Source organism: Artemia sp. Qi Xiang Cuo, chromosome 4 (assembly GCF_049724085.1).
Source record: "Artemia sp. Qi Xiang Cuo chromosome 4, ASM4972408v1, whole genome shotgun sequence".
Lineage (NCBI taxonomy): Eukaryota > Metazoa > Arthropoda > Branchiopoda > Anostraca > Artemiidae > Artemia > Artemia sp. Qi Xiang Cuo.
In genome coordinates, this window is record NC_142797.1 from 62,576,392 (window position 1) to 62,583,154 (window position 6,763).

The following is a 6,763-nucleotide window of genomic DNA, read 5'->3' on the forward strand; positions in this document are numbered from 1 at the left end:
ACAAACACTAGTGAAATATAAAAACTATTTCATATCATCTAAATATATTCAAAATGAACATTGAAAAATCAAGAAATGTAACTGTGACAAGGTAAACCACAACCATTCACTACTGAAATATTCCAACTCTTGCATTTCAACGTAAGAAATTCAATATGAACTTTGAAAAATCAAGAAAATGTAACTGTGACAAGGTAAACCACAACCAAACACTACTGAAATATTCCAACTCTTGCATTTCAATGAAAGAAATTCAAAATGAACTTTGAAAAATCAAGAAAATGTAACTCTGACAAGCTAAACCACAACCAAACACTACTGAAATATTCCAACTCTTGCATTTCAAAGAAAGAAATTCAAAATGAACTTTGAAAAATCAAGAAAATGTAACTGTGATAAGGTAAACCACAACCAAACACTACTGAAATATTCCAACTCTTACATTTCAACGAAAGAAATTCAAAATGAACTTTGAAAAATCAAGAAAATTTAACTGTGACAATGTAAACCAAAACCAAACACTTCTTAAATATCCAAACTATTTCATTTCATATAAGTAAATTATATAATATATATTAAAATTCAAGAATATTTAATTGTGACAATGTAAAACACACCCAAACAATACTGAAATATTCCAACTCTTGAATTTAAACTAAAGAAAATAAAAATGAAATTTTTAAAAACATTAAAATGTAACTTTTACAATTTAAAACACATACAAACGCTACTTAAATATTCCAAATATTGCATTTCAACGAAAGAAATTCAAAATGAACTTTGAAAAATCAAGAAAATGTAACTTTGACAAGGTAAACCACAACCAAACACTACTGAAATATTCCAACTCTTGCATTTCAACGAAAGAAATTCAAAATGAACTTTGAAAAATCAAGAAAATGTAACTGTGACAAGGTAAACCACAACCAAACACTACTGAAATATTCCAACTCTTGCATTTCAACGAAAGAAATTCAAAATGAACTTTGAAAAATCAAGAGAATGTAACTGTGACAAGGTAAACCACAACGAAACACTACTGAAATATTCCAACTCTTGCATTTCAACGAAAGAAATTCAAATTGAACTTTGAAAAATTAAGAAAATGTAACTTTGACAATTTAAACCACAACCAAACACTACTTAAAGATAAAAAAAAAATATATAAAACGAATTATAAAAACTAAGTAATAATAACTTAAAATATATATAAATTTTGAACAGTTCCTAATCAAAATAAAAAAACTGTCAACTTAAAAATCAGGAATTTCAACGAAGGAAATTCAAAATAAACTTTGAAAAATCAAGAAAATGTAACTGTGACAAGGTAAACCACAACCAAACACTACTGAAATATTCCAACTCTTGCATTGCAACGAAAGAAATTCAAAATGAACTTTGAAAGATCAAGAAAATGTAACTGTGACAAGGTAAACCACAACCAAACACTACTGAAATATTCCAACTCTTGCATTTCAGCGAAAGAAATTCAAAATGAACTTTGAAAAATCAAGAAAATGTAACTGTGACAAGGTAAACCACAACCAAACACTACTGAAATATTCCAACTCTTGCATTTCAACGAAAGAAATTCAAAATGAACTTTGAAAAATCAAGAAAATGTAACTGTGACAAGGTAAACCACAACCAAACACTACTGAAATATTCCAACTCTTGCAATTTCAGCGAAAGAAATTCAAAATGAACTTTGAAAAATCAAGAAAATGTAACTGTGACAAGTTAAACAAAACGAAAAATCTTCTGATATATTAATAATCTATAATTTAAAATACAGATATAAAATTAGTGAAATTACATAAAAAGTAAAAGAATATGATACAATTTAAAAAAAGAAAAACCGCTTATTAAATATTAAAACTATTGAATTTCAGCTAAAGAAATTAAAAATTAACTTTGAAAAATCAAGAAAATGTAACTGTGACATGGTAAACCACAACCAAACACTACTGAAATATTCCAACTCCTGCATTTCAACGAAAGAAATTCAAAATGAAATTTGAAAAATCAATAAAATTTAACTTTGACAAGGTAAAACTGAGTCTCTCAATCCCCGTAAAGCTCTTTTAAAAGATACAAAAACTACTTATTTAACACAAAAATTTCGTTTTTAATGACCACCAAGTAAAGAAAACCCACACGGAATCAGGCAACTGAGTCTCTCAAACCCCTTAAAGCTCTTTTAAAAGATACAAAAACTACTTATTTAACACAAAAATTTCGTTTTTAATGACCATCAAGTAAAGAAAAATCACACGGAATAAGGCAACTGAGTCTCTCAAACCCTGTAAAGCTCTTTTAAAAGATACAACAAATGACCACCAAGTAAAACAAAACCACACGGAATCAGGCAACTGAGTCTCTCAAACCCCTTAAAGCTCTTTTAAAAGATACAAAAACTACTTATTTAACACAAAAATTTCGTTTCTAATGACCACCAACTAAATGAAAAACCACACGTAATTAGGCAACTGAGTCTCTCAAACTCTGTAAAGATCATTTAAAAGATACATCGAATGACCACCAAGTAAAGAAAAACCACACGGAATCAGGCCACTGAGTCTCTCAAACCCCTTAAAGCTCTTTTAAAAGATACAAAAACTACTTATTTAACACAAAAATTTCGTTTTTAATGACCACCAAGTAAAGAAAAACAACATGGAATAAGGCAACTGAGTCTCTCAAACACAGAAAATCTCTTTTAAAAGATAAAAAAACTACTTATATAACACAAAAATTTATTTTTTAATGACCACCAAGTAAAGAAAAACCACTCGGAATCAGGCAACTGAGTCTCTCAAACCCCTTAAAGCTCTTTTAAAAGATACAAAAACTACTTATTTAACACAAAAATTTCGTTTTTAATGACCATCAAGTAAAGAAAAATCACACGGAATTAGGCAACTGAGTCTCTCAAACCCTGTAAAGCTCTTTTAAAAGATACAACAAATGACCACCAAGTAAAGAAAAACCACACGGAATTAGGCAACTGAGTTTCTCAAACCCCGTAAAGCTCTTTTAAAAGATACAAAAACTACTTATTTAACACAAAAATTTCTTTTTTAATGACCATCAAGTAAAGAAAAACCACACGGAATTAGGCAACTGAGTCTCTCAAACCCTGTAAAGCTCTTTTAAAAGATACAACAACTGACCACCAATTTTAGTTTTTAATGACAACCAATTATAGAAAAACCACATGGAATCCGGCAACTGAGTCTCTCAATCCCCGTAAAGCTCTTTTAAAAGATACAAAAACTACTTATTTAACACAAAAATTTCGTTTTTAATGACCATCAAGTAAAGAAAAATCACACGGAATTAGGCAACTGAGTCTCTCAAACCCTGTAAAGCTCTTTTAAAAGATACAACAAATGACCACCAAGTTTCGTTTTTAATGACCACCAAGTGAAGAAAAACCACATGGAATCCGGCAACTGAGTCTCTCAAACCCCTTAAAGCTCTTTTAAAAGATAAAAAAAATACTTATTTAACAATACAATTTAGTTTTTAATTACCATCAAGTAGAGAAAAATCACCCGTAATTAGTCAACTTAGTCTCTAAACCCCTGTATATATCTTTAAAAAGATAAAAAAAATTACCACCAAGTAAAGAAACACCGCACGGAATCAGGCAACTGAGTCTCTCAAACCACTTAAAGCTCTTTTAAAAGATACAAAAACTACTGATTTAACACAAAAATTTCGTTTTCAATGACCACCAAGTAAAGGAAAACCACGCGGAATTTGGCAACTGAGTCTCTCAAACCCTTTAAAGCTCTTTTAAAATATACAAAAACTACTTATTTTATCACAAAATACAAGCAAGCAAATAACATGGGAATTCCTATACACGCAAGCAAATAACTGAGTTATTTTTACGTCACAATTTTTCAACTTAAAATCATTCTAATTATAGCATCCCATTCCTCATTCTTTAATTACACGTGAGGCATTCTTAACCATCGCAATACCTTTACGCAAATATCTTTTCGCAAAAAATTCGCAAATCTCGTAAACTAAAGAAGTAATTACCCTTTTCAAAAACATTAGTCCTTCTATTAATGAACCCATGAAACGAAACCAGTCTGATAGCATCACACAATCTCACTCCTAATTCCAAAAATAGAATGCATGTAGCGTTCGTAGTAATAGGTTTAAAAACCTATTAGCCAAGTTTAAAAAAAAAAAACCTACTAATCAACTTACAGATGAATGACCACGGATTTAACCTAAAAAAAAACTTGTATATCATGAACTAGAAATCTATGTCAGAAAAACTTGTCCTTAAATTGCGTAAATCTCTTGGCAAAGGTGTAATGCCCCTGTAGAATAGAATTACCAGAAAAACCTGTTTGGTACGGGGGCCCCTTAGAATTCAAAAGATGGATACTACTCTCAAAGGTGAGAAACTAAGAAATGTTATTTTTGAGGCGATAGATAGGTGTAAACAGGTAGGGATTACCGTAAAGGCAATAATTCCAGACCAGGGTGGAAACTACCGAGGATTAAAAAAGGATCTCGGCGTCACGAAAAAAATTCCTTTTTTTCTTAGAAATGGTGAAAAAGTGTATTTCATTTACGATCCCTCTCACTTGTTGAAAAGTGTCCGAAACAATCTCTTAAAGTATGACATCATTTTAAGTAAGCAGTGGCAGGCGTCTTAGAGAGACATTGTGTGTTTTTTCAAGGTGGATCAACGTCATCGATTTAGGACAGCGCCGAAACTTCAAAAGCGTAATAATTGTCCAACAAATCTCGACAAAATGAGATTTAAAGTCGCTACTCTTGTTTTCAGACACTCAGTGTATGATGGTATCAATTTTTACTTGAGTAAAGGTTTGTTACAACTAAAGGCCGCTGGAACAGCTAAGGTTATAAATTTCTTTGATAAGCTGTTCGACTGCGTTATTTCTCTTGGATTTTTAGAAAAAAAATGTATAGACGCCCAATTTTTAGGGAAAACGCATCATTCCAATTTTTGAAGTCGGCCAGTTCATTTTTAGGTGATTTAAAATTTGTTAATAGTGTTGGGAAAGATGTTGGGAAAACAATCTATTGCATAGAGGGATGGCAGCTGACTATTTTTGCCATCCCCGGTCTATCAGAAGATTTGATGAAGCATGGGTTTAAATATGTTTGTACGAGGAGACTTAACCAGGATAGAGCGTTTCTACGGCTTACTACGACGCTCTGGGGGTTTAAACGATAAGCCTACTACGTCGCAATTCTCCTGCCTTTACAAACAAGCAACGTTTAGAAGCTTTTCAGTTTCTTCAAATTCGACGAGGAATTGTGAAGCACTTTCTTTCCATCAATCTCTTTTATCCGAAGTTTTTTCATTAGTTAACCCTCATGCAAAAAGAATTGTGCAAGCCGGACGTGATAGCAGCGACATCCATGAGCCTCACGAGTTTGATTTTGATGAGAATGTTGAGGTTTTCACCTTAACAGGGGAATCAAATTTTGCATACGCAGTGGGGTATTCTGCAAAAAAGATTCTGGAAAAGCATTCTTGTGATAAGTGTAGATCTGGGTTATTTGAATCAGGTATTTCTCTTTTTGATTCAGTGTTTTATTTCATGCGGATGAAAGCTTATGAAGAAGCCAATTCAGACTTCTCAAACCTTTTTGTTCCTGCGATCTCCTTGATTGAGGATTGCAAAAAACTAGAGTACATCATCCAGACTGAAATGACGCACTGCTGGAACGAGGGAATCGTACGGCGAGCATAGGAAAGAGCGTCCCAACTCTTAATCCCAATTTCGTGTGACCTATTTCCTCGCGAGTGTTTTGTACAGTATTTTTTTCGAATGCGTATCTTCTACATCACTAAGTTTGAAAACCAGAAGATGGAAAGAAGTGCTCTATACGGGAAAAATAAAAGCAGCTAAGTTAAAAGGATTTACTTTTAAATATTTTTTATTCCGTGGTTAACCATATTTATTTGTTCTTATATTGTTTGAATTTGCTAAAAACGTTTTAGGATTATTCTAAAAAGAATTTTTCTAAAGCAAAGGTACTTCTAGCGATTCTCGATTCTCTTAAAACTATTTTACAGAAATGAAAAATATTTTATAGAATGTTTGCCAATTATGATTTTGGAATGGAAAATTATTCAGCGAATTAATAAGTTGGGATTATTTATTTTCTTGTTTCTTTTATTCTGTTGCAATTTAAAAAAAAAAGAAAAAATTGGAAGAACTATTAATACAGCGGTCATGTACGATTAAACCACATCTGCAAACCCACTTCTGATCAAGATTATCATTATCCTAACTGTTCTTGAAACTCATTCCAACGTTTCGGAGTAGTATTTTTCACAAGAATGTCATATGTTTGTTTTTATCAATCAATAGTAATTCCTCCTCGTCTTTTTTGCTTTTTAGCTTTTTCTTTGATCCACAAGTAGCGATGATGTTCCACGAGAAAATCCGTAAAAGCTTCGAAGGAGAAGTGAAAGAACTCTAGAGAATAGCATTCTGATTTACAACAGCGACAGCAACCGTACAAGAAAATCAAAATATATTTTCTTGATTATTATCGCTTCTAATCAGTAGTTGTACCAAACCTATCCTGCTCAAGTCATCCTCAGGGCTATACTGTGGTTTTTATCCTTCCCATAGTATAGTGCATACGGTTTGATATCATTTATTTTCCCTTCTTATTTTAGTTTTATATTTGTGTTTAAAGCTTTTTCCAATAGGCATTGTTCAGAAGTCCTCCAAAAAAAAACGTCCCCCCA